This window comes from Oncorhynchus kisutch, unplaced genomic scaffold, assembly GCF_002021735.2.
Source record: "Oncorhynchus kisutch isolate 150728-3 unplaced genomic scaffold, Okis_V2 scaffold1977, whole genome shotgun sequence".
Lineage (NCBI taxonomy): Eukaryota > Metazoa > Chordata > Actinopteri > Salmoniformes > Salmonidae > Oncorhynchus > Oncorhynchus kisutch.
The window spans coordinates 17,482-39,400 of NW_022263922.1; the positions used below are offsets into that span (position 1 = coordinate 17,482).

Consider the following 21,919-nt stretch of genomic DNA (forward strand, 5'->3'; position numbering starts at 1 on the left):
AGAAGGGCTTTATACAAATATTTGATTGATTTGATTGTCAAGTTAAAGTGCACTGCTGTCAAAAACCGCTGAAAATGTTATCCTCCTTTGAGCCAGTGTGAGCCAGTGACATAAGGATTGTTGCAATTTCAAATACACTCCGCGACTTTACCAACTGTCCTATGGAAGGTCAACAAGTTATGAATTCTGTGATCTCAGGGAAAGATAATATGTTTCTCAAACACAAGTCAAAGTGCACTGCTGTCAAAAGTTGGAGCAAGCCACAAGAAAAAATACACTCCTTCGAAACGGATTTGAACCAGCGACCTAAGGATTGCTAAAATTATCATCTACAGTCCTCTGCTCTACCAACTGAGGTATCGAAGGTGGACAAGTAAGTCCAAAAGCCATGACCTAGATGGTAAGAAGTTCTGCTGACCCTGCGGGTCATCCATGAACATTTGAACATCTTGGCCATGTTTTGTTGTAATCGCTACCCGGAACAGCCAGACGATGACTGGCCACCCCTCACAGCCTGGTTCCTCTCTAGGTTTTTTCCTAGGTTTTGGCCTTTCTAGGGAGTTTTTCCTAGCCACCGTGCTTCTACACCTGCATTGCTTGCTGTTTGGGGTTTTAGGCTGGGTTTCTGTACAGCACTTTGTGACATCAGCTGATGTAAGAAGGGCTTTATACAAATATTTGATTGATTTGATTGTCAAGTTAAAGTGCACTGCTGTCAAAAACCGCTGAAAATGTTATCCTCCTTTGAGCCAGTGTGAGCCAGTGACATAAGGATTGTTGCAATTTCAAATACACTCCGCGACTTTACCAACTGTCCTATGGAAGGTCAACAAGTTATGAATTCTGTGATCTCAGGGAAAGATAATATGTTTCTCAAACACAAATCAAAGTGCACTGCTGTCAAAAGTTGGAGCAAGCCACAAGAAAAAATACACTCCTTCGAACCGGATTTGAACCAGCGACCTAAGGATTGCTAAAATTATCATCTACAGTCCTCTGCTCTACCAACTGAGGCTATCGAAGGTGGACAAGTAACTCCAAAAGCCATAACCTAGATGGTAAGAAGTTCTGCTGACCCTGCTGGTCATCCATGAACATTTGAACATCTTGGCCATGTTTTGTTATAATCGCTACCCGGAACAGCCAGACGATGACTGGCCACCCCTCACAGCCTGGTTCCTCTCTAGGTTTTTTCCTAGGTTTTGGCCTTTCTAGGGAGTTTTTCCTAGCCACCGTGCTTCTACACCTGCATTGCTTGCTGTTTGGGGTTTTAGGCTGGGTTTCTGTACAGCACTTTGTGACATCAGCTGATGTAAGAAGGGCTTTATACAAATATTTGATTGATTTGATTGTCAAGTTAAAGTGCACTGCTGTCAAAAACCGCTGAAAATGTTATCCTCCTTTGAGCCAGTGTGAGCCAGTGACATAAGGATTGTTGCAATTTCAAATACACTCCGCGACTTTACCAACTGTCCTATGGAAGGTCAACAAGTTATGAATTCTGTGATCTCAGGGAAAGATAATATGTTTCTCAAACACAAGTCAAAGTGCACTGCTGTCAAAAGTTGGAGCAAGCCACAAGAAAAAATAGACTCCTTCGAGCCGGATTTGAACCAGCGACCTAAGGATTGCTACAATTATAACCTACAGTCCTCCGCTCTACCAACTGAGCTATCGAAGGTGGACAAGTAACTCCAAAAGCCATGACCTAGATGGTAAGAAGTTCTGCTGACCCTGCGGGTCATCCATGAACATTTGAACATCTTGGCCATGTTTTGTTGTAATCGCTACCCGGAACAGCCAGACGATGACTGGCCACCCCTCACAGCCTGGTTCCTCTCTAGGTTTTTTCCTAGGTTTTGGCCTTTCTAGGGAGTTTTTCCTAGCCACCGTGCTTCTACACCTGCATTGCTTGCTGTTTGGGGTTTTAGGCTGGGTTTCTGTACAGCACTTTGTGACATCAGCTGATGTAAGAAGGGCTTTATACAAATATTTGATTGATTTGATTGTCAAGTTAAAGTGCACTGCTGTCAAAAACCGCTGAAAATGTTATCCTCCTTTGAGCCAGTGTGAGCCAGTGACATAAGGATTGTTGCAATTTCAAATACACTCCGCGACTTTACCAACTGTCCTATGGAAGGTCAACAAGTTATGAATTCTGTGATCTCAGGGAAAGATAATATGTTTCTCAAACACAAGTCAAAGTGCACTGCTGTCAAAAGTTGGAGCAAGCCACAAGAAAAAATAGACTCCTTCGAGCCGGATTTGAACCAGCGACCTAAGGATTGCTACAATTATCACCTACAGTCCTCCGCTCTACCAACTGAGCTATCGAAGGTGGACAAGTAAATCCAAAAGCCATGACCTAGATGGTAAGAAGTTCTGCTGACCCTGCGGGTCATCCATGAACATTTGAACATCTTGGCCATGTTTTGTTGTAATCGCTACCCGGAACAGCCAGACGATGACTGGCCACCCCTCACAGCCTGGTTCCTCTCTAGGTTTTTTCCTAGGTTTTGGCCTTTCTAGGGAGTTTTTCCTAGCCACCGTGCTTCTACACCTGCATTGCTTGCTGTTTGGGGTTTTAGGCTGGGTTTCTGTACAGCACTTTGTGACATCAGCTGATGTAAGAAGGGCTTTATACAAATATTTGATTGATTTGATTGTCAAGTTAAAGTGCACTGCTGTCAAAAACCGCTGAAAATGTTATCCTCCTTTGAGCCAGTGTGAGCCAGTGACATAAGGATTGTTGCAATTTCAAATACACTCCGCGACTTTACCAACTGTCCTATGGAAGGTCAACAAGTTATGAATTCTGTGATCTCAGGGAAAGATAATATGTTTCTCAAACACAAGTCAAAGTGCACTGCTGTCAAAAGTTGGAGCAAGCCACAAGAAAAAATAGACTCCTTCGAGCCGGATTTGAACCAGCGACCTAAGGATTGCTACAATTATCACCTACAGTCCTCCGCTCTACCAACTGAGCTATCGAAGGTGGACAAGTAAATCCAAAAGCCATGACCTAGATGGTAAGAAGTTCTGCTGACCCTGCTGGTCATCCATGAACATTTGAACATCTTGGCCATGTTTTGTTATAATCGCTACCCGGAACAGCCAGACGATGACTGGCCACCCCTCACAGCCTGGTTCCTCTCTAGGTTTTTTCCTAGGTTTTGGCCTTTCTAGGGAGTTTTTCCTAGCCACCGTGCTTCTACACCTGCATTGCTTGCTGTTTGGGGTTTTAGGCTGGGTTTCTGTACAGCACTTTGTGACATCAGCTGATGTAAGAAGGGCTTTATACAAATATTTGATTGATTTGATTGTCAAGTTAAAGTGCACTGCTGTCAAAAACCGCTGAAAATGTTATCCTCCTTTGAGCCAGTGTGAGCCAGTGACATAAGGATTGTTGCAATTTCAAATACACTCCGCGACTTTACCAACTGTCCTATGGAAGGTCAACAAGTTATGAATTCTGTGATCTCAGGGAAAGATAATATGTTTCTCAAACACAAGTCAAAGTGCACTGCTGTCAAAAGTTGGAGCAAGCCACAAGAAAAAATAGACTCCTTCGAGCCGGATTTGAACCAGCGACCTAAGGATTGCTAAAATTATAACCTACAGTCCTCCGCTCTACCAACTGAGCTATCGAAGGTGGACAAGTAAATCCAAAAGCCATGACCTAGATGGTAAGAAGTTCTGCTGACCCTGCGGGTCATCCATGAACATTTGAACATCTTGGCCATGTTTTGTTGTAATCGCTACCCGGAACAGCCAGACGATGACTGGCCACCCCTCACAGCCTGGTTCCTCTCTAGGTTTTTTCCTAGGTTTTGGCCTTTCTAGGGAGTTTTTCCTAGCCACCGTGCTTCTACACCTGCATTGCTTGCTGTTTGGGGTTTTAGGCTGGGTTTCTGTACAGCACTTTGTGACATCAGCTGATGTAAGAAGGGCTTTATACAAATATTTGATTGATTTGATTGTCAAGTTAAAGTGCACTGCTGTCAAAAACCGCTGAAAATGTTATCCTCCTTTGAGCCAGTGTGAGCCAGTGACATAAGGATTGTTGCAATTTCAAATACACTCCGCGACTTTACCAACTGTCCTATGGAAGGTCAACAAGTTATGAATTCTGTGATCTCAGGGAAAGATAATATGTTTCTCAAACACAAGTCAAAGTGCACTGCTGTCAAAAGTTGGAGCAAGCCACAAGAAAAAATACACTCCTTCGAGCCGGATTTGAACCAGCGACCTAAGGATTGCTAAAATTATCACCTACAGTCCTCCGCTCTACCAACTGAGGTATCGAAGGTGGACAAGTAACTCCAAAAGCCATGACCTAGATGGTAAGAAGTTCTGCTGACCCTGCTGGTCATCCATGAACATTTGAACATCTAGGCCATATTTTGTTATAATCGCTACCCGGAACAGCCAGACGATGACTGGCCACCCCTCACAGTCCTGGTTCCTCTCTAGGTTTTTTCCTAGGTTTTGGCCTTTCTAGGGAGTTTTTCCTAGCCACCGTGCTTCTACACCTGCATTGCTTGCTGTTTGGGGTTTTAGGCTGGGTTTCTGTACAGCACTTTGTGACATCAGCTGATGTAAGAAGGGCTTTATACAAATATTTGATTGATTTGATTGTCAAGTTAAAGTGCACTGCTGTCAAAAACCGCTGAAAATGTTATCCTCCTTTGAGCCAGTGTGAGCCAGTGACATAAGGATTGTTGCAATTTCAAATACACTCCGCGACTTTACCAACTGTCCTATGGAAGGTCAACAAGTTATGAATTCTGTGATCTCAGGGAAAGATAATATGTTTCTCAAACACAAGTCAAAGTGCACTGCTGTCAAAAGTTGGAGCAAGCCACAAGAAAAAATAGACTCCTTCGAGCCGGATTTGAACCAGCGACCTAAGGATTGCTACAATTATCACCTACAGTCCTCCGCTCTACCAACTGAGCTATCGAAGGTGGACAAGTAAATCCAAAAGCCATGACCTAGATGGTAAGAAGTTCTGCTGACCCTGCTGGTCATCCATGAACATTTGAACATCTTGGCCATGTTTTGTTATAATCGCTACCCGGAACAGCCAGACGATGACTGGCCACCCCTCACAGCCTGGTTCCTCTCTAGGTTTTTTCCTAGGTTTTGGCCTTTCTAGGGAGTTTTTCCTAGCCACCGTGCTTCTACACCTGCATTGCTTGCTGTTTGGGGTTTTAGGCTGGGTTTCTGTACAGCACTTTGTGACATCAGCTGATGTAAGAAGGGCTTTATACAAATATTTGATTGATTTGATTGTCAAGTTAAAGTGCACTGCTGTCAAAAACCGCTGAAAATGTTATCCTCCTTTGAGCCAGTGTGAGCCAGTGACATAAGGATTGTTGCAATTTCAAATACACTCCGCGACTTTACCAACTGTCCTATGGAAGGTCAACAAGTTATGAATTCTGTGATCTCAGGGAAAGATAATATGTTTCTCAAACACAAGTCAAAGTGCACTGCTGTCAAAAGTTGGAGCAAGCCACAAGAAAAAATAGACTCCTTCGAGCCGGATTTGAACCAGCGACCTAAGGATTGCTACAATTATCACCTACAGTCCTCCGCTCTACCAACTGAGGCTATCGAAGGTGGACAAGTAACTCCAAAAGCCATGACCTAGATGGTAAGAAGTTCTGCTGACCCTGCTGGTCATCCATGAACATTTGAACATCTAGGCCATATTTTGTTATAATCGCTACCCAGAACAGCCAGACGATGACTGTCCACCCCTCACAGTCTGGTTCCTCTCTAGGTTTTTTCCTAGGTTTTGGCCTTTCTAGGGAGTTTTTCCTAGCCACCGTGCTTCTACACCTGCATTGCTTGCTGTTTGGGGTTTTAGGCTGGGTTTCTGTACAGCACTTTGTGACATCAGCTGATGTAAGAAGGGCTTTATACAAATATTTGATTGATTTGATTGTCAAGTTAAAGTGCACTGCTGTCAAAAACCGCTGAAAATGTTATCCTCCTTTGAGCCAGTGTGAGCCAGTGACATAAGGATTGTTGCAATTTCAAATACACTCCGCGACTTTACCAACTGTCCTATGGAAGGTCAACAAGTTATGAATTCTGTGATCTCAGGGAAAGATAATATGTTTCTCAAACACAAGTCAAAGTGCACTGCTGTCAAAAGTTGGAGCAAGCCACAAGAAAAAATAGACTCCTTCGAGCCGGATTTGAACCAGCGACCTAAGGATTGCTACAATTATCACCTACAGTCCTCCGCTCTACCAACTGAGCTATCGAAGGTGGACAAGTAAATCCAAAAGCCATGACCTAGATGGTAAGAAGTTCTGCTGACCCTGCTGGTCATCCATGAACATTTGAACATCTTGGCCATGTTTTGTTATAATCGCTACCCGGAACAGCCAGACGATGACTGGCCACCCCTCACAGCCTGGTTCCTCTCTAGGTTTTTTCCTAGGTTTTGGCCTTTCTAGGGAGTTTTTCCTAGCCACCGTGCTTCTACACCTGCATTGCTTGCTGTTTGGGGTTTTAGGCTGGGTTTCTGTACAGCACTTTGTGACATCAGCTGATGTAAGAAGGGCTTTATACAAATATTTGATTGATTTGATTGTCAAGTTAAAGTGCACTGCTGTCAAAAACCGCTGAAAAAGTTATCCTCCTTTGAGCCAGTGTGAGCCAGTGACATAAGGATTGTTGCAATTTCAAATACACTCCGCGACTTTACCAACTGTCCTATGGAAGGTCAACAAGTTATGAATTCTGTGATCTCAGGGAAAGATAATATGTTTCTCAAACACAAGTCAAAGTGCACTGCTGTCAAAAGTTGGAGCAAGCCACAAGAAAAAATAGACTCCTTCGAGCCGGATTTGAACCAGCGACCTAAGGATTGCTACAATTATAACCTACAGTCCTCCGCTCTACCAACTGAGCTATCGAAGGTGGACAAGTAAATCCAAAAGCCATGACCTAGATGGTAAGAAGTTCTGCTGACCCTGCGGGTCATCCATGAACATTTGAACATCTTGGCCATGTTTTGTTGTAATCGCTACCCGGAACAGCCAGACGATGACTGGCCACCCCTCACAGCCTGGTTCCTCTCTAGGTTTTTTCCTAGGTTTTGGCCTTTCTAGGGAGTTTTTCCTAGCCACCGTGCTTCTACACCTGCATTGCTTGCTGTTTGGGGTTTTAGGCTGGGTTTCTGTACAGCACTTTGTGACATCAGCTGATGTAAGAAGGGCTTTATACAAATATTTGATTGATTTGATTGTCAAGTTAAAGTGCACTGCTGTCAAAAACCGCTGAAAATGTTATCCTCCTTTGAGCCAGTGTGAGCCAGTGACATAAGGATTGTTGCAATTTCAAATACACTCCGCGACTTTACCAACTGTCCTATGGAAGGTCAACAAGTTATGAATTCTGTGATCTCAGGGAAAGATAATATGTTTCTCAAACACAAGTCAAAGTGCACTGCTGTCAAAAGTTGGAGCAAGCCACAAGAAAAAATAGACTCCTTCGAGCCGGATTTGAACCAGCGACCTAAGGATTGCTACAATTATCACCTACAGTCCTCCGCTCTACCAACTGAGCTATCGAAGGTGGACAAGTAACTCCAAAAGCCATGACCTAGATGGTAAGAAGTTCTGCTGACCCTGCTGGTCATCCATGAACATTTGAACATCTAGGCCATGTTTTGTTATAATCGCTACCCAGAACAGCCAGACGATGACTGGCCACCCCTCACAGTCTGGTTCCTCTCTAGGTTTTTTCCTAGGTTTTGGCCTTTCTAGGGAGTTTTTCCTAGCCACCGTGCTTCTACACCTGCATTGCTTGCTGTTTGGGGTTTTAGGCTGGGTTTCTGTACAGCACTTTGTGACATCAGCTGATGTAAGAAGGGCTTTATACAAATATTTGATTGATTTGATTGTCAAGTTAAAGTGCACTGCTGTCAAAAACCGCTGAAAATGTTATCCTCCTTTGAGCCAGTGTGAGCCAGTGACATAAGGATTGTTGCAATTTCAAATACACTCCGCGACTTTACCAACTGTCCTATGGAAGGTCAACAAGTTATGAATTCTGTGATCTCAGGGAAAGATAATATGTTTCTCAAACACAAGTCAAAGTGCACTGCTGTCAAAAGTTGGAGCAAGCCACAAGAAAAAATATACTCCTTCGAGACGGATTTGAACAAGCTAACTAAGGCTACAATTATCACCTGCAGTCCTCTGCTCTACCAAATGAACTATCAAAGGTGGACAAGTAAATCCAAAAGCCATATGACCTAGATGATAAGAAGTTCTGCTGACCCTGCTGGTCATCCATGGACATTTGAACATCTTGACCATGTTTTGTTATAATCGCTACCCGGAACAGCCAGACGATGACTGGCCACCCCTCACAGCCTGGTTCCTCTCTAGGTTTTTTCCCAGGTTTTGGCCTTTCTGGGGAGTTTTTCCTAGCCACCGTGCTTCTACACCTGCATTGCTTGCTCTTTGGGGTTTTAGGCTGGGTTTCTGAACAGCACTTTGTGACATCAGCTGATGTAAGAAGGGCTTTATAAAAATATTTGATTGATTTGATTGTCAAGTTAAAGTGCACTGCTGTCAAAAACCGCTGAAAATGTTATCCTCCTTTGAGCCAGTGTGAGCCAGTGACATAAGGATTGTTGCAATTTCAAATACACTCCGCGACTTTACCAACTGTCCTATGGAAGGTCAACAAGTTATGAATTCTGTGATCTCAGGGAAAGATAATATGTTTGTCAAACACAAGTCAAAGTGCACTGCTGTCAAAAGTTGGAGCAAGCGACAAGAAAAAATAGACTCCTTCGAGCCGGATTTGAACCAGCGACCTAAGGATTGCTACAATTACAACCTACAGTCCTCCGCTCTACCAACTGAGCTATCGAAGGTGGACAAGTAACTCCAAAAGCCATAACCTAGATGGTAAGAAGTTCTGCTGGCCCTGCTGGTCATCCATGAACATTTGAACATCTAGGCCATATTTTGTTATAATCGCTACCCAGAACAGCCAGACGATGACTGTCCACCCCTCACAGTCTGGTTCCTCTCTAGGTTTTTTCCTAGGTTTTGGCCTTTCTAGGGAGTTTTTCCTAGCCACCGTGCTTCTACACCTGCATTGCTTGCTGTTTGGGGTTTTAGGCTGGGTTTCTGTACAGCACTTTGTGACATCAGCTGATGTAAGAAGGGCTTTATACAAATATTTGATTGATTTGATTGTCAAGTTAAAGTGCACTGCTGTCAAAAACCGCTGAAAATGTTATCCTCCTTTGAGCCAGTGTGAGCCAGTGACATAAGGATTGTTGCAATTTCAAATACACTCCGCGACTTTACCAACTGTCCTATGGAAGGTCAACAAGTTATGAATTCTGTGATCTCAGGGAAAGATAATATGTTTCTCAAACACAAGTCAAAGTGCACTGCTGTCAAAAGTTGGAGCAAGCCACAAGAAAAAATAGACTCCTTCGAGACGGATTTGAACCAGCGACCTAAGGATTGCTACAATTATCACCTACAGTCCTCCTGCTCTACCAACTGAGCTATCGAAGGTGGACAAGTAAATCCAAAAGCCATGACCTAGATGGTAAGAAGTTCTGCTGACCCTGCTGGTCATCCATGAACATTTGAACATCTTGGCCATGTTTTGTTATAATCGCTACCCGGAACAGCCAGACGATGACTGGCCACCCCTCACAGCCTGGTTCCTCTCTAGGTTTTTTCCTAGGTTTTGGCCTTTCTAGGGAGTTTTTCCTAGCCACCGTGCTTCTACACCTGCATTGCTTGCTGTTTGGGGTTTTAGGCTGGGTTTCTGTACAGCACTTTGTGACATCAGCTGATGTAAGAAGGGCTTTATACAAATATTTGATTGATTTGATTGTCAAGTTAAAGTGCACTGCTGTCAAAAACCGCTGAAAATGTTATCCTCCTTTGAGCCAGTGTGAGCCAGTGACATAAGGATTGTTGCAATTTCAAATACACTCCGCGACTTTACCAACTGTCCTATGGAAGGTCAACAAGTTATGAATTCTGTGATCTCAGGGAAAGATAATATGTTTCTCAAACACAAGTCAAAGTGCACTGCTGTCAAAAGTTGGAGCAAGCGACAAGAAAAAATAGACTCCTTCGAGCCGGATTTGAACCAGCGACCTAAGGATTGCTACAATTATCAACCTACAGTCCTCCGCTCTACCAACTGAGCTATCGAAGGTGGACAAGTAACTCCAAAAGCCATGACCTAGATGGTAAGAAGTTCTGCTGACCCTGCTGGTCATCCATGAACATTTGAACATCTTGGCCATGTTTTGTTATAATCGCTACCCGGAACAGCCAGACGATGACTGGCCACCCCTCACAGCCTGGTTCCTCTCTAGGTTTTTTCCTAGGTTTTGGCCTTTCTAGGGAGTTTTTCCTAGCCACCGTGCTTCTACACCTGCATTGCTTGCTGTTTGGGGTTTTAGGCTGGGTTTCTGTACAGCACTTTGTGACATCAGCTGATGTAAGAAGGGCTTTATACAAATATTTGATTGATTTGATTGTCAAGTTAAAGTGCACTGCTGTCAAAAACCGCTGAAAATGTTATCCTCCTTTGAGCCAGTGTGAGCCAGTGACATAAGGATTGTTGCAATTTCAAATACACTCCGCGACTTTACCAACTGTCCTATGGAAGGTCAACAAGTTATGAATTCTGTGATCTCAGGGAAAGATAATATGTTTGTCAAACACAAGTCAAAGTGCACTGCTGTCAAAAGTTGGAGCAAGCGACAAGAAAAAATAGACTCCTTCGAGCCGGATTTGAACCAGCGACCTAAGGATTGCTACAATTACAACCTACAGTCCTCCGCTCTACCAACTGAGCTATCGAAGGTGGACAAGTAAGTCCAAAAGCCATGACCTAGATGGTAAGAAGTTCTGCTGACCCTGCGGGTCATCCATGAACATTTGAACATCTTGGCCATGTTTTGTTGTAATCGCTACCCGGAACAGCCAGACGATGACTGGCCACCCCTCACAGCCTGGTTCCTCTCTAGGTTTTTTCCTAGGTTTTGGCCTTTCTAGGGAGTTTTTCCTAGCCACCGTGCTTCTACACCTGCATTGCTTGCTGTTTGGGGTTTTAGGCTGGGTTTCTGTACAGCACTTTGTGACATCAGCTGATGTAAGAAGGGCTTTATACAAATATTTGATTGATTTGATTGTCAAGTTAAAGTGCACTGCTGTCAAAAACCGCTGAAAATGTTATCCTCCTTTGAGCCAGTGTGAGCCAGTGACATAAGGATTGTTGCAATTTCAAATACACTCCGCGACTTTACCAACTGTCCTATGGAAGGTCAACAAGTTATGAATTCTGTGATCTCAGGGAAAGATAATATGTTTCTCAAACACAAGTCAAAGTGCACTGCTGTCAAAAGTTGGAGCAAGCCACAAGAAAAAATATACTCCTTCGAGACGGATTTGAACAAGCTAACTAAGGCTACAATTATCACCTGCAGTCCTCTGCTCTACCAACTGAACTATCAAAGGTGGACAAGTAAATCCAAAAGCCATATGACCTAGATGATAAGAAGTTCTGCTGACCCTGCTGGTCATCCATGGACATTTGAACATCTTGACCATGTTTTGTTATAATCGCTACCCGGAACAGCCAGACGATGACTGGCCACCCCTCACAGCCTGGTTCCTCTCTAGGTTTTTTCCTAGGTTTTGGCCTTTCTGGGGAGTTTTTCCTAGCCACCGTGCTTCTACACCTGCATTGCTTGCTCTTTGGGGTTTTAGGCTGGGTTTCTGAACAGCACTTTGTGACATCAGCTGATGTAAGAAGGGCTTTATACAAATATTTGATTGATTTGATTGTCAAGTTAAAGTGCACTGCTGTCAAAAACCGCTGAAAATGTTATCCTCCTTTGAGCCAGTGTGAGCCAGTGACATAAGGATTGTTGCAATTTCAAATACACTCCGCGACTTTACCAACTGTCCTATGGAAGGTCAACAAGTTATGAATTCTGTGATCTCAGGGAAAGATAATATGTTTCTCAAACACAAGTCAAAGTGCACTGCTGTCAAAAGTTGGAGCAAGCGACAAGAAAAAATAGACTCCTTCGAGCCGGATTTGAACCAGCGACCTAAGGATTGCTACAATTATCAACCTACAGTCCTCCGCTCTACCAACTGAGCTATCGAAGGTGGACAAGTAAGTCCAAAAGCCATGACCTAGATGGTAAGAAGTTCTGCTGACCCTGCTGGTCATCCATGAACATTTGAACATCTTGGCCATATTTTGTTATAATCGCTACCCAGAACAGCCAGACGATGACTGGCCACCCCTCACAGTCTGGTTCCTCTCTAGGTTTTTTCCTAGGTTTTGGCCTTTCTAGGGAGTTTTTCCTAGCCACCGTGCTTCTACACCTGCATTGCTTGCTGTTTGGGGTTTTAGGCTGGGTTTCTGTACAGCACTTTGTGACATCAGCTGATGTAAGAAGGGCTTTATACAAATATTTGATTGATTTGATTGTCAAGTTAAAGTGCACTGCTGTCAAAAACCGCTGAAAATGTTATCCTCCTTTGAGCCAGTGTGAGCCAGTGACATAAGGATTGTTGCAATTTCAAATACACTCCGCGACTTTACCAACTGTCCTATGGAAGGTCAACAAGTTATGAATTCTGTGATCTCAGGGAAAGATAATATGTTTCTCAAACACAAGTCAAAGTGCACTGCTGTCAAAAGTTGGAGCAAGCCACAAGAAAAAATAGACTCCTTCGAGCCGGATTTGAACCAGCGACCTAAGGATTGCTACAATTATAACCTACAGTCCTCCGCTCTACCAACTGAGCTATCGAAGGTGGACAAGTAAATCCAAAAGCCATGACCTAGATGGTAAGAAGTTCTGCTGACCCTGCTGGTCATCCATGAACATTTGAACATCTTGGCCATGTTTTGTTGTAATCGCTACCCGGAACAGCCAGACGATGACTGGCCACCCCTCACAGCCTGGTTCCTCTCTAGGTTTTTTCCTAGGTTTTGGCCTTTCTAGGGAGTTTTTCCTAGCCACCGTGCTTCTACACCTGCATTGCTTGCTGTTTGGGGTTTTAGGCTGGGTTTCTGTACAGCACTTTGTGACATCAGCTGATGTAAGAAGGGCTTTATACAAATATTTGATTGATTTGATTGTCAAGTTAAAGTGCACTGCTGTCAAAAACCGCTGAAAATGTTATCCTCCTTTGAGCCAGTGTGAGCCAGTGACATAAGGATTGTTGCAATTTCAAATACACTCCGCGACTTTACCAACTGTCCTATGGAAGGTCAACAAGTTATGAATTCTGTGATCTCAGGGAAAGATAATATGTTTCTCAAACACAAGTCAAAGTGCACTGCTGTCAAAAGTTGGAGCAAGCCGACAAGAAAAAATAGACTCCTTCGAGCCGGATTTGAACCAGCGACCTAAGGATTGCTACAATTATCAACCTACAGTCCTCCGCTCTACCAACTGAGCTATCGAAGGTGGACAAGTAAATCCAAAAGCCATGACCTAGATGGTAAGAAGTTCTGCTGACCCTGCGGGTCATCCATGAACATTTGAACATCTTGGCCATGTTTTGTTGTAATCGCTACCCGGAACAGCCAGACGATGACTGGCCACCCCTCACAGCCTGGTTCCTCTCTAGGTTTTTTCCTAGGTTTTGGCCTTTCTAGGGAGTTTTTCCTAGCCACCGTGCTTCTACACCTGCATTGCTTGCTGTTTGGGGTTTTAGGCTGGGTTTCTGTACAGCACTTTGTGACATCAGCTGATGTAAGAAGGGCTTTATACAAATATTTGATTGATTTGATTGTCAAGTTAAAGTGCACTGCTGTCAAAAACCGCTGAAAATGTTATCCTCCTTTGAGCCAGTGTGAGCCAGTGACATAAGGATTGTTGCAATTTCAAATACACTCCGCGACTTTACCAACTGTCCTATGGAAGGTCAACAAGTTATGAATTCTGTGATCTCAGGGAAAGATAATATGTTTCTCAAACACAAGTCAAAGTGCACTGCTGTCAAAAGTTGGAGCAAGCCACAAGAAAAAATAGACTCCTTCGAGCCGGATTTGAACCAGCGACCTAAGGATTGCTACAATTATAACCTACAGTCCTCCGCTCTACCAACTGAGCTATCGAAGGTGGACAAGTAAATCCAAAAGCCATGACCTAGATGGTAAGAAGTTCTGCTGACCCTGCGGGTCATCCATGAACATTTGAACATCTTGGCCATGTTTTGTTATAATCGCTACCCAGAACAGCCAGACGATGACTGGCCACCCCTCACAGTCTGGTTCCTCTCTAGGTTTTTTCCTAGGTTTTGGCCTTTCTAGGGAGTTTTTCCTAGCCACCGTGCTTCTACACCTGCATTGCTTGCTGTTTGGGGTTTTAGGCTGGGTTTCTGTACAGCACTTTGTGACATCAGCTGATGTAAGAAGGGCTTTATACAAATATTTGATTGATTTGATTGTCAAGTTAAAGTGCACTGCTGTCAAAAACCGCTGAAAATGTTATCCTCCTTTGAGCCAGTGTGAGCCAGTGACATAAGGATTGTTGCAATTTCAAATACACTCCGCGACTTTACCAACTGTCCTATGGAAGGTCAACAAGTTATGAATTCTGTGATCTCAGGGAAAGATAATATGTTTCTCAAACACAAGTCAAAGTGCACTGCTGTCAAAAGTTGGAGCAAGCCGACAAGAAAAAATAGACTCCTTCGAGCCGGATTTGAACCAGCGACCTAAGGATTGCTACAATTATCAACCTACAGTCCTCCGCTCTACCAACTGAGCTATCGAAGGTGGACAAGTAAGTCCAAAAGCCATGACCTAGATGGTAAGAAGTTCTGCTGACCCTGCGGGTCATCCATGAACATTTGAACATCTTGGCCATGTTTTGTTGTAATCGCTACCCGGAACAGCCAGACGATGACTGGCCACCCCTCACAGCCTGGTTCCTCTCTAGGTTTTTTCCTAGGTTTTGGCCTTTCTAGGGAGTTTTTCCTAGCCACCGTGCTTCTACACCTGCATTGCTTGCTGTTTGGGGTTTTAGGCTGGGTTTCTGTACAGCACTTTGTGACATCAGCTGATGTAAGAAGGGCTTTATACAAATATTTGATTGATTTGATTGTCAAGTTAAAGTGCACTGCTGTCAAAAACCGCTGAAAATGTTATCCTCCTTTGAGCCAGTGTGAGCCAGTGACATAAGGATTGTTGCAATTTCAAATACACTCCGCGACTTTACCAACTGTCCTATGGAAGGTCAACAAGTTATGAATTCTGTGATCTCAGGGAAAGATAATATGTTTCTCAAACACAAGTCAAAGTGCACTGCTGTCAAAAGTTGGAGCAAGCCACAAGAAAAAATAGACTCCTTCGAGCCGGATTTGAACCAGCGACCTAAGGATTGCTACAATTATCACCTACAGTCCTCCGCTCTACCAACTGAGCTATCGAAGGTGGACAAGTAAATCCAAAAGCCATGACCTAGATGGTAAGAAGTTCTGCTGACCCTGCGGGTCATCCATGAACATTTGAACATCTTGGCCATGTTTTGTTATAATCGCTACCCGGAACAGCCAGACGATGACTGGCCACCCCTCACAGCCTGGTTCCTCTCTAGGTTTTTTCCTAGGTTTTGGCCTTTCTAGGGAGTTTTTCCTAGCCACCGTGCTTCTACACCTGCATTGCTTGCTGTTTGGGGTTTTAGGCTGGGTTTCTGTACAGCACTTTGTGACATCAGCTGATGTAAGAAGGGCTTTATACAAATATTTGATTGATTTGATTGTCAAGTTAAAGTGCACTGCTGTCAAAAACCGCTGAAAATGTTATCCTCCTTTGAGCCAGTGTGAGCCAGTGACATAAGGATTGTTGCAATTTCAAATACACTCCGCGACTTTACCAACTGTCCTATGGAAGGTCAACAAGTTATGAATTCTGTGATCTCAGGGAAAGATAATATGTTTCTCAAACACAAGTCAAAGTGCACTGCTGTCAAAAGTTGGAGCAAGCCACAAGAAAAAATAGACTCCTTCGAACCGGATTTGAACCAGCGACCTAAGGATTGCTAAAATTATCACCTACAGTCCTCCGCTCTACCAACTGAGCTATCGAAGGTGGACAAGTAAATCCAAAAGCCATGAACCTAGATGGTAAGAAGTTCTGCTGACCCTGCTGGTCATCCATGAACATTTGAACATCTTGGCCATGTTTTGTTGATAATCGCTACCCGGAACAGCCAGACGATGACTGTCCACCCCTCACAGCCTGGTTCCTCTCTAGGTTTTTTCCTAGGTTTTGGCCTTTCTAGGGAGTTTTTCCTAGCCACCGTGCTTCTACACCTGCATTGCTTGCTGTTTGGGTTTTAGGCTGGGTTTCTGTACAGCACTTTGTGACATCAGCTGATGTAAGAAGGGCTTTATACAAATATTTGATTGATTTGATTGTCAAGTTAAAGTGCACTGCTGTCAAAAACCGCTGAAAATGTTATCCTCCTTTGAGCCAGTGTGAGCCAGTGACATAAGGATTGTTGCAATTTCAAATACACTCCGCGACTTTACCAACTGTCCTATGGAAGGTCAACAAGTTATGAATTCTGTGATCTCAGGGAAAGATAATATGTTTGTCAAACACAAGTCAAAGTGCACTGCTGTCAAAAGTTGGAGCAAGCGACAAGAAAAAATAGACTCCTTCGAGCCGGATTTGAACCAGCGACCTAAGGATTGCTACAATTACAACCTACAGTCCTCCGCTCTACCAACTGAGCTATCGAAGGTGGACAAGTAAGTCCAAAAGCCATGACCTAGATGGTAAGAAGTTCTGCTGACCCTGCGGGTCATCCATGAACATTTGAACATCTTGGCCATGTTTTGTTGTAATCGCTACCCGGAACAGCCAGACGATGACTGGCCACCCCTCACAGCCTGGTTCCTCTCTAGGTTTTTTCCTAGGTTTTGGCCTTTCTAGGGAGTTTTTCCTAGCCACCGTGCTTCTACACCTGCATTGCTTGCTGTTTGGGGTTTTAGGCTGGGTTTCTGTACAGCACTTTGTGACATCAGCTGATGTAAGAAGGGCTTTATACAAATATTTGATTGATTTGATTGTCAAGTTAAAGTGCACTGCTGTCAAAAACCGCTGAAAATGTTATCCTCCTTTGAGCCAGTGTGAGCCAGTGACATAAGGATTGTTGCAATTTCAAATACACTCCGCGACTTTACCAACTGTCCTATGGAAGGTCAACAAGTTATGAATTCTGTGATCTCAGGGAAAGATAATATGTTTCTCAAACACAAAGTCAAAGTGCACTGCTGTCAAAAGTTGGAGCAAGCCACAAGAAAAAATAGACTCCTTCGAGCCGGATTTGAACCAGCGACCTAAGGATTGCTACAATTATCACCTACAGTCCTCCGCTCTACCAACTGAGCTATCGAAGGTGGACAAGTAAATCCAAAAGCCATGACCTAGATGGTAAGAAGTTCTGCTGACCCTGCTGGTCATCCATGAACATTTGAACATCTTGGCCATGTTTTGTTATAATCGCTACCCGGAACAGCCAGACGATGACTGGCCACCCCTCACAGCCTGGTTCCTCTCTAGGTTTTTTCCTAGGTTTTGGCCTTTCTAGGGAGTTTTTCCTAGCCACCGTGCTTCTACACCTGCATTGCTTGCTGTTTGGGGTTTTAGGCTGGGTTTCTGTACAGCACTTTGTGACATCAGCTGATGTAAGAAGGGCTTTATACAAATATTTGATTGATTTGATTGTCAAGTTAAAGTGCACTGCTGTCAAAAACCGCTGAAAATGTTATCCTCCTTTGAGCCAGTGTGAGCCAGTGACATAAGGATTGTTGCAATTTCAAATACACTCCGCGACTTTACCAACTGTCCTATGGAAGGTCAACAAGTTATGAATTCTGTGATCTCAGGGAAAGATAATATGTTTCTCAAACACAAGTCAAAGTGCACTGCTGTCAAAAGTTGGAGCAAGCCACAAGAAAAAATAGACTCCTTCGAGACGGATTTGAACCAGCGACCTAAGGATTGCTAAAATTACATCCTACAGTCCTCCGCTCTACCAACTGAGCTATCGAAGGTGGACAAGTAAGTCCAAAAGCCATGACCTAGATGGTAAGAAGTTCTGCTGACCCTGCGGGTCATCCATGAACATTTGAACATCTTGGCCATGTTTTGTTGTAATCGCTACCCGGAACAGCCAGACGATGACTGGCCACCCCTCACAGCCTGGTTCCTCTCTAGGTTTTTTCCTAGGTTTTGGCCTTTCTAGGGAGTTTTTCCTAGCCACCGTGCTTCTACACCTGCATTGCTTGCTGTTTGGGGTTTTAGGCTGGGTTTCTGTACAGCACTTTGTGACATCAGCTGATGTAAGAAGGGCTTTATACAAATATTTGATTGATTTGATTGTCAAGTTAAAGTGCACTGCTGTCAAAAACCGCTGAAAATGTTATCCTCCTTTGAGCCAGTGTGAGCCAGTGACATAAGGATTGTTGCAATTTCAAATACACTCCGCGACTTTACCAACTGTCCTATGGAAGGTCAACAAGTTATGAATTCTGTGATCTCAGGGAAAGATAATATGTTTCTCAAACACAAGTCAAAGTGCACTGCTGTCAAAAGTTGGAGCAAGCCACAAGAAAAAATAGACTCCTTCGAGCCGGATTTGAACCAGCGACCTAAGGATTGCTACAATTATCAACCTACAGTCCTCCGCTCTACCAACTGAGCTATCGAAGGTGGACAAGTAAATCCAAAAGCCATGACCTAGATGGTAAGAAGTTCTGCTGACCCTGCGGGTCATCCATGAACATTTGAACATCTTGGCCATGTTTTGTTGTAATCGCTACCCGGAACAGCCAGACGATGACTGGCCACCCCTCACAGCCTGGTTCCTCTCTAGGTTTTTTCCTAGGTTTTGGCCTTTCTAGGGAGTTTTTCCTAGCCACCGTGCTTCTACACCTGCATTGCTTGCTGTTTGGGGTTTTAGGCTGGGTTTCTGTACAGCACTTTGTGACATCAGCTGATGTAAGAAGGGCTTTATACAAATATTTGATTGATTTGATTGTCAAGTTAAAGTGCACTGCTGTCAAAAACCGCTGAAAATGTTATCCTCCTTTGAGCCAGTGTGAGCCAGTGACATAAGGATTGTTGCAATTTCAAATACACTCCGCGACTTTACAACTGTCCTATGGAAGGTCAACAAGTTATGAATTCTGTGATCTCAGGGAAAGATAATATGTTTCTCAAACACAAATCAAAGTGCACTGCTGTCAAAAGTTGGAGCAAGCCACAAGAAAAAATAGACTCCTTCGAGCCGGATTTGGAACCAGCGACCTAAGGATTGCTAAAATTATCACCTACAGTCCTCCGCTCTACCAACTGAGCTATCGAAGGTGGACAAGTAAATCCAAAAGCCATGACCTAGATGGTAAGAAGTTCTGCTGACCCTGCGGGTCATCCATGAACATTTGAACATCTTGGCCATGTTTTGTTGTAATCGCTACCCGGAACAGCCAGACGATGACTGGCCACCCCTCACAGCCTGGTTCCTCTCTAGGTTTTTTCCTAGGTTTTGGCCTTTCTAGGGAGTTTTTCCTAGCCACCGTGCTTCTACACCTGCATTGCTTGCTGTTTGGGGTTTTAGGCTGGGTTTCTGTACAGCACTTTGTGACATCAGCTGATGTAAGAAGGGCTTTATACAATATTTGATTGATTTGATTGTCAAGTTAAAGTGCACTGCTGTCAAAAACCGCTGAAAATGTTATCCTCCTTTGAGCCAGTGGTGAGCCAGTGACATAAGGATTGTTGCAATTTCAAATACACTCCGCGACTTTACCAACTGTCCTATGGAAGGTCAACAAGTTATGAATTCTGTGATCTCAGGGAAAGATAATATGTTTCTCAAACACAAGTCAAGTGCACTGCTGTCAAAAGTTGGAGCAAGCCACAAGAAAAATACACTCCTTCGAGCCGGATTTGAACCAGCGACCTAAGGATTGCTAAATTATCACCTACAGTCCTCCGCTCTACCAACTGAGCTATCGAAGGTGGACAAGTAAATCCAAAAGCCATGACCTAGATGGTAAGAAGTTCTGCTGACCCTGCTGGTCATCCATGAACATTTGAACATCTTGGCCATGTTTTGTTATAATCGCTACCCCGGAACAGCCAGACGATGACTGGCCACCCTCACAGCCTGGTTCCTCTCTAGGTTTTTTCCTAGGTTTTGGCCTTTCTAGGGAGTTTTTCCTAGCCACCGTGCTTCTACACCTGCATTGCTTGCTGTTTGGGGTTTTAGGCTGGGTTCTGTACAGCACTTTGTGACATCAGCTGATGTAAGAAGGGCTTTATACAAATATTTGATTGATTTGATTGTCAAGTTAAAGTGCACTGCTGTCAAAAACCGCTGAAAATGTTATCCTCCTTTGAGCCAGTGTGAGCCAGTGACATAAGGATTGTTGCAATTTCAAATACACTCCGCGACTTTACCAACTGTCCTATGGAAGGTCAACAAGTTATGAATTCTGTGATCTCAGGGAAAGATAATATGTTTCGTCAAACCAAAGTCAAAGTGCACTGCTGTCAAAAGTTGGAGCAAGCCGACAAGAAAAAATACACTCCTTCGAGCCGGATTTGAACAAGCGACCTAAGGATTGCTAAAATTATCACCTACAGTCCTCCTGCTCTACCAACTGAGGCTATCGAAGGTGGACAAGTAACTCCAAAAGCCATGAACCTAGATGGTAAGAAGTTCTGCTGACCCTGCTGGTCATCCATGAACATTTGAACATCTTGGCCATAGTTTTGTGTATAATCGCTTACCCAGGAACAGCCAGACGATGACTGGCCCACCCCTCACAGTCTGGTTCCTCCTAGGTTTTTTCCTAGGTTTTGGCCTTTCTAGGGAGTTTTTCCTAGCCACCGTGCTTCTACACCTGCATGTTGCTGTTTGGGGTTTTTAGGCTGGGTTTCTGTACAGCACTTGTGACATCAGCTGATGTAAGAAGGGCTTTATACAAATATTTGATTGATTTGATTGTCAAGTTAAAGTGCACTGCTGTCAAAAACCGCTGAAATGTTATCCTCCTTTGAGCCAGTGTGAGCCAGTTGACATAAGGATTGTTGCAATTTCCAAAATACACTCCGCGACTTTACCAACTGTCCTATGGGAAGGTCAACAGTTATGAATTCTGTGATCTCAGGGAAAGATAATATGTTTCTCAAACACAATCAAAGTGCACTGCTGTCAAAAGTTGGAGCAAGCCACAAGAAAAAATATACTCCTTCGAAACGGATTTGAACAAGCTGAACTAAGGATTGCTAAAATTATCATCCTACAGTCCTCTGCTCTACCAAATGAGGCTATCGAAGGTGGACAAGTAAATCCAAAAGCCATAACCTAGATGGTAAGAAGTTCTGCTGACCCTGCTGGTCATCCATGACATTTGAACATCTTAGCCATATTTTGTTATAATCGCTACCCAGAACAGCCAGACGGAGACTGTCCACCCCTCACCAGTCTGGTTCCTCTCTAGGTTTTTTCCAGGTTTTGGCCTTTCTAGGGAGTTTTCCTAGCCACCGTGCTTCTACACCTGCATTGCTTGCTGCTTTGGGTTTTAGGCTGGGTTCTGTACAGCACTTTGTGACATCAGCTGATGTAAGAAGGGCTTTTATAAAAATATTTGATTGATTGATTGTTAAGTTAAAGTGCACTGCTGGTCAAAAACCGCTGAAAATGTTATCCTCCTTTGAGCCAGTGTGAGCCAGTGACATAAGGATTGTTGCAATTTCAAATACACTCCGCGCTTTACCAACCTGTCCTATGGAAGGTCAACAAGTATGAATTCTGTGATTCTCAGGGAAAGATAATATGTTTGTCAAACAC

At 43.8% G+C, this 21,919-nt stretch overlaps 29 non-coding genes across 29 annotated transcripts; all 29 read right to left on the reverse strand.

The window, feature by feature from the left end:
* Nucleotides 1-278: 278 nt before the first annotated feature.
* trnay-gua (transfer RNA tyrosine (anticodon GUA)) lies at nt 279-366 on the reverse strand. The gene is given in 2 exon segments: nt 279-314; nt 330-366. It is a non-coding gene; the product is annotated as a tRNA-Tyr (tRNA).
* A 569-nt stretch (nt 367-935) lies between these two features.
* Nucleotides 936-1,024, reverse strand: trnay-gua (transfer RNA tyrosine (anticodon GUA)). Its single transcript is given in 2 exon segments — nt 936-971; nt 987-1,024. It is a non-coding gene; the product is annotated as a tRNA-Tyr (tRNA).
* Nucleotides 1,025-1,593: 569 nt separating this feature from the next.
* trnay-gua (transfer RNA tyrosine (anticodon GUA)) lies at nt 1,594-1,681 on the reverse strand. The gene is given in 2 exon segments: nt 1,594-1,629; nt 1,645-1,681. It is a non-coding gene; the product is annotated as a tRNA-Tyr (tRNA).
* A 569-nt stretch (nt 1,682-2,250) lies between these two features.
* trnay-gua (transfer RNA tyrosine (anticodon GUA)) lies at nt 2,251-2,338 on the reverse strand. The gene is given in 2 exon segments: nt 2,251-2,286; nt 2,302-2,338. It is a non-coding gene; the product is annotated as a tRNA-Tyr (tRNA).
* Nucleotides 2,339-2,907: 569 nt separating this feature from the next.
* On the reverse strand, nt 2,908-2,995 carry trnay-gua (transfer RNA tyrosine (anticodon GUA)). The gene is given in 2 exon segments: nt 2,908-2,943; nt 2,959-2,995. It is a non-coding gene; the product is annotated as a tRNA-Tyr (tRNA).
* Nucleotides 2,996-3,564: 569 nt separating this feature from the next.
* On the reverse strand, nt 3,565-3,652 carry trnay-gua (transfer RNA tyrosine (anticodon GUA)). The gene is given in 2 exon segments: nt 3,565-3,600; nt 3,616-3,652. It is a non-coding gene; the product is annotated as a tRNA-Tyr (tRNA).
* Nucleotides 3,653-4,221: 569 nt separating this feature from the next.
* trnay-gua (transfer RNA tyrosine (anticodon GUA)) lies at nt 4,222-4,309 on the reverse strand. The gene is given in 2 exon segments: nt 4,222-4,257; nt 4,273-4,309. It is a non-coding gene; the product is annotated as a tRNA-Tyr (tRNA).
* A 570-nt stretch (nt 4,310-4,879) lies between these two features.
* On the reverse strand, nt 4,880-4,967 carry trnay-gua (transfer RNA tyrosine (anticodon GUA)). The gene is given in 2 exon segments: nt 4,880-4,915; nt 4,931-4,967. It is a non-coding gene; the product is annotated as a tRNA-Tyr (tRNA).
* A 569-nt stretch (nt 4,968-5,536) lies between these two features.
* Nucleotides 5,537-5,625, reverse strand: trnay-gua (transfer RNA tyrosine (anticodon GUA)). Its single transcript is given in 2 exon segments — nt 5,537-5,572; nt 5,588-5,625. It is a non-coding gene; the product is annotated as a tRNA-Tyr (tRNA).
* Nucleotides 5,626-6,194: 569 nt separating this feature from the next.
* On the reverse strand, nt 6,195-6,282 carry trnay-gua (transfer RNA tyrosine (anticodon GUA)). Its single transcript is given in 2 exon segments — nt 6,195-6,230; nt 6,246-6,282. It is a non-coding gene; the product is annotated as a tRNA-Tyr (tRNA).
* Nucleotides 6,283-6,851: 569 nt separating this feature from the next.
* trnay-gua (transfer RNA tyrosine (anticodon GUA)) lies at nt 6,852-6,939 on the reverse strand. The gene is given in 2 exon segments: nt 6,852-6,887; nt 6,903-6,939. It is a non-coding gene; the product is annotated as a tRNA-Tyr (tRNA).
* Nucleotides 6,940-7,508: 569 nt separating this feature from the next.
* Nucleotides 7,509-7,596, reverse strand: trnay-gua (transfer RNA tyrosine (anticodon GUA)). The gene is given in 2 exon segments: nt 7,509-7,544; nt 7,560-7,596. It is a non-coding gene; the product is annotated as a tRNA-Tyr (tRNA).
* Nucleotides 7,597-8,820: 1,224 nt separating this feature from the next.
* On the reverse strand, nt 8,821-8,908 carry trnay-gua (transfer RNA tyrosine (anticodon GUA)). Its single transcript is given in 2 exon segments — nt 8,821-8,856; nt 8,872-8,908. It is a non-coding gene; the product is annotated as a tRNA-Tyr (tRNA).
* Nucleotides 8,909-9,477: 569 nt separating this feature from the next.
* Nucleotides 9,478-9,566, reverse strand: trnay-gua (transfer RNA tyrosine (anticodon GUA)). The gene is given in 2 exon segments: nt 9,478-9,513; nt 9,529-9,566. It is a non-coding gene; the product is annotated as a tRNA-Tyr (tRNA).
* Nucleotides 9,567-10,135: 569 nt separating this feature from the next.
* On the reverse strand, nt 10,136-10,224 carry trnay-gua (transfer RNA tyrosine (anticodon GUA)). The gene is given in 2 exon segments: nt 10,136-10,171; nt 10,188-10,224. It is a non-coding gene; the product is annotated as a tRNA-Tyr (tRNA).
* A 569-nt stretch (nt 10,225-10,793) lies between these two features.
* trnay-gua (transfer RNA tyrosine (anticodon GUA)) lies at nt 10,794-10,881 on the reverse strand. Its single transcript is given in 2 exon segments — nt 10,794-10,829; nt 10,845-10,881. It is a non-coding gene; the product is annotated as a tRNA-Tyr (tRNA).
* Nucleotides 10,882-12,105: 1,224 nt separating this feature from the next.
* On the reverse strand, nt 12,106-12,194 carry trnay-gua (transfer RNA tyrosine (anticodon GUA)). Its single transcript is given in 2 exon segments — nt 12,106-12,141; nt 12,158-12,194. It is a non-coding gene; the product is annotated as a tRNA-Tyr (tRNA).
* A 569-nt stretch (nt 12,195-12,763) lies between these two features.
* trnay-gua (transfer RNA tyrosine (anticodon GUA)) lies at nt 12,764-12,851 on the reverse strand. The gene is given in 2 exon segments: nt 12,764-12,799; nt 12,815-12,851. It is a non-coding gene; the product is annotated as a tRNA-Tyr (tRNA).
* Nucleotides 12,852-13,421: 570 nt separating this feature from the next.
* trnay-gua (transfer RNA tyrosine (anticodon GUA)) lies at nt 13,422-13,510 on the reverse strand. Its single transcript is given in 2 exon segments — nt 13,422-13,457; nt 13,474-13,510. It is a non-coding gene; the product is annotated as a tRNA-Tyr (tRNA).
* Nucleotides 13,511-14,079: 569 nt separating this feature from the next.
* Nucleotides 14,080-14,167, reverse strand: trnay-gua (transfer RNA tyrosine (anticodon GUA)). The gene is given in 2 exon segments: nt 14,080-14,115; nt 14,131-14,167. It is a non-coding gene; the product is annotated as a tRNA-Tyr (tRNA).
* A 570-nt stretch (nt 14,168-14,737) lies between these two features.
* Nucleotides 14,738-14,826, reverse strand: trnay-gua (transfer RNA tyrosine (anticodon GUA)). Its single transcript is given in 2 exon segments — nt 14,738-14,773; nt 14,790-14,826. It is a non-coding gene; the product is annotated as a tRNA-Tyr (tRNA).
* Nucleotides 14,827-15,395: 569 nt separating this feature from the next.
* On the reverse strand, nt 15,396-15,483 carry trnay-gua (transfer RNA tyrosine (anticodon GUA)). The gene is given in 2 exon segments: nt 15,396-15,431; nt 15,447-15,483. It is a non-coding gene; the product is annotated as a tRNA-Tyr (tRNA).
* A 569-nt stretch (nt 15,484-16,052) lies between these two features.
* Nucleotides 16,053-16,140, reverse strand: trnay-gua (transfer RNA tyrosine (anticodon GUA)). Its single transcript is given in 2 exon segments — nt 16,053-16,088; nt 16,104-16,140. It is a non-coding gene; the product is annotated as a tRNA-Tyr (tRNA).
* A 570-nt stretch (nt 16,141-16,710) lies between these two features.
* Nucleotides 16,711-16,798, reverse strand: trnay-gua (transfer RNA tyrosine (anticodon GUA)). The gene is given in 2 exon segments: nt 16,711-16,746; nt 16,762-16,798. It is a non-coding gene; the product is annotated as a tRNA-Tyr (tRNA).
* A 570-nt stretch (nt 16,799-17,368) lies between these two features.
* Nucleotides 17,369-17,456, reverse strand: trnay-gua (transfer RNA tyrosine (anticodon GUA)). Its single transcript is given in 2 exon segments — nt 17,369-17,404; nt 17,420-17,456. It is a non-coding gene; the product is annotated as a tRNA-Tyr (tRNA).
* A 569-nt stretch (nt 17,457-18,025) lies between these two features.
* trnay-gua (transfer RNA tyrosine (anticodon GUA)) lies at nt 18,026-18,113 on the reverse strand. The gene is given in 2 exon segments: nt 18,026-18,061; nt 18,077-18,113. It is a non-coding gene; the product is annotated as a tRNA-Tyr (tRNA).
* Nucleotides 18,114-18,682: 569 nt separating this feature from the next.
* On the reverse strand, nt 18,683-18,771 carry trnay-gua (transfer RNA tyrosine (anticodon GUA)). The gene is given in 2 exon segments: nt 18,683-18,718; nt 18,735-18,771. It is a non-coding gene; the product is annotated as a tRNA-Tyr (tRNA).
* A 568-nt stretch (nt 18,772-19,339) lies between these two features.
* On the reverse strand, nt 19,340-19,428 carry trnay-gua (transfer RNA tyrosine (anticodon GUA)). The gene is given in 2 exon segments: nt 19,340-19,376; nt 19,392-19,428. It is a non-coding gene; the product is annotated as a tRNA-Tyr (tRNA).
* Nucleotides 19,429-19,995: 567 nt separating this feature from the next.
* On the reverse strand, nt 19,996-20,082 carry trnay-gua (transfer RNA tyrosine (anticodon GUA)). Its single transcript is given in 2 exon segments — nt 19,996-20,031; nt 20,046-20,082. It is a non-coding gene; the product is annotated as a tRNA-Tyr (tRNA).
* Nucleotides 20,083-21,919: the final 1,837 nt, after the last annotated feature.